We start from the raw sequence: 2,229 nt of genomic DNA, 5'->3' as shown, positions 1-2,229 counted from the left end.
GTATGTAAGAATGAATTTTATATATATATATATATATATATATATATATATATATATATATATATATATATATATATATATATATATATATATATATATATATATATATATATATATATATATATATATATATTCTTATTTATATAGCTTCAAAGATAAACGGAAATAGATTTTTCGGTACTACTGATCTATGACGAATTTCGAGCTTGGTTTTTGAATTATTAAGGTAGATTATTATTATTTGAGAACTTTATTTATAGTAATACATGCATGCATTCTAGAAAATCAAGTTGAACAACGCAAATTGTCGGATACTTGAAAAAGACCGCGAACGATTAGAAGTCGTTCGTTCTTCAGATCCTCGATTCACTTTAACTCAATTTATTCTAGGACAACTCAATCGCTTCCACTGTGTCTTTTACGACACAAACAATCAACGAGATTGATCAGCCCGCATGTATGACTAATTTAAATAATATTCCAAAGTACTTATCTTTGTTTTATTAGTTGCTGTAAGCATTACAAATTAGCTGAGGAAAGCTTTCGTATAGCATTGTAGATAAATGGTAATGATGCAGTTGATGGAATGTATTTTTATTCTGTAACCTCACTTTAATAAATATACTGAAGGGGACGGGTATAGCGTGATGGGTAAGTCGATGCCCTTTCACGCAGCCCACTTGGGTTCGATTCCCATCCCCGCACATAGGGTCAGAAAATTTTTCTGGCCCGAAGAGGCAAATGACCTTAAGGTTAAAATATCTATAATCGAAACAAAAAAATTATTCTGACTTATTAATGAACCGACCTTCGTACCGTTTCTTTTACTTGTTTGACGATCGCTAGAAGAAACACTCAAATCAGTTGCAAACATCTTCCACTTTGATATGCCATCGTGATCGTTGTCAATTTTGACAAAGGATTTTTGAAATTTGGTCTAATCGGAAATCATCTAGAATCTGCTGAAAAACATATGAGATTGTTTATCATAATTTAAAATGTTTTTTTTAACCTTACTTTTTTTATAACCGAAATCAGTTCATCGATTCGCACCAATTCCTCGCTAACAACGGCTGTTGGCCCATCATCATCAGTAGTACGTTTTTTGACAGCGCTCACTTGTTGCATCAGTTCCTGTTCCTTCATCTCTAGATCAACAAGCACTGTGTTCGTTTTGCTGATCATTGAATTAACTTGTTTGTAGAGCATTTGGCTGCGCGCGATTCTTTTACCTTCATCTCTCCAGTTTTTTTTTGTCGTGAATACGACTTACTTTACTATGGGGCGCCTTTTCAAAATTTACCCTCTGAGAGAGTGATAAGTTTTTGATTGTGAATATCTCATGTTATATCTAATGAGTCAACATAATTCATAACACACCATCGGAAATATGATCACAATTTTATAATAAAATTTTCAGTTCTGTGACATATTCTCAAATAGTTCAAAATTAAATTTTTCTGAAGTGTTTGGTAAAAACGACTATCATAGAAGATAATTCATAAGGCGCGTTTGCCTTTCTCGTATTTTGAAAGCGCATAGCTCAGTGATCTGTAGAAGGATTTTTATAATCTAACTACCAATAGAATCGAAAATTTTTAACTTGAACGTGTATTGCAACAACATTGCAGTTTTTCAATAGTACACTATTGAAAAACCTGTTCGATTTAACCTATGACAGCACCAGCCAATCAGAACGCGAGATATCTGCATCTATACAAGATAATACATATAAAAGTTGAGTGGTTCATTTTTCCTGCCATTTGCTGAGCAACTGTTCCCGAAACAAGACACACGAGAGCAACATCGAGGACCTTTCGTTTCACTGTTTCCCGATCTGAATGCACGAGACACCGTCAGCACAATGACACCGAAAATCGGCAGCCAAAAAGTCCAGCAAGGACCATTGCTGAAACAAGACACACACGAGAACCATCTCAGATCTCAATATTTCCTACCAAAAGATTCATCAAGATGGAAGCTAAATTAATTTGCACCGTCACTAACACATTTAATTACGAACGGCAATGCGAAAGCGAAAGTGATGATTTTGAACACATCTTTATACTAGTATACAAATATGCCGTGCGAAACAGAGTTGAACAAATTGAACAAATGAAAGAGATGAACAAATGTTTCCACTTGATTTGCGCATTCTACTTTCCAGGCGTATCAGAACTGGCTAAACTTAAAGCAATCCTAAATATTTCTTTATCACAGTGATGTGGT

At 34.0% G+C, this 2,229-nt stretch overlaps 1 long non-coding RNA gene across 1 annotated transcript; it reads right to left on the bottom strand.

The window, feature by feature from the left end:
* Positions 1 to 556: 556 nt before the first annotated feature.
* On the bottom strand, positions 557 to 1,316 carry LOC131434587 (uncharacterized). The gene is made up of 3 exons (XR_009230359.1): positions 1,018 to 1,316; positions 817 to 959; positions 557 to 762 (listed from the first exon to the last, which is right to left on the bottom strand). It is a non-coding gene; the product is annotated as an uncharacterized LOC131434587 (long non-coding RNA).
* Between the last annotated feature and the right edge of the window lie 913 nt (positions 1,317 to 2,229).

Source organism: Malaya genurostris, chromosome 3, assembly GCF_030247185.1.
Source record: "Malaya genurostris strain Urasoe2022 chromosome 3, Malgen_1.1, whole genome shotgun sequence".
Classification (NCBI taxonomy): domain Eukaryota; kingdom Metazoa; phylum Arthropoda; class Insecta; order Diptera; family Culicidae; genus Malaya; species Malaya genurostris.
This window is presented reverse-complemented; position numbering and strand designations above follow the sequence as displayed.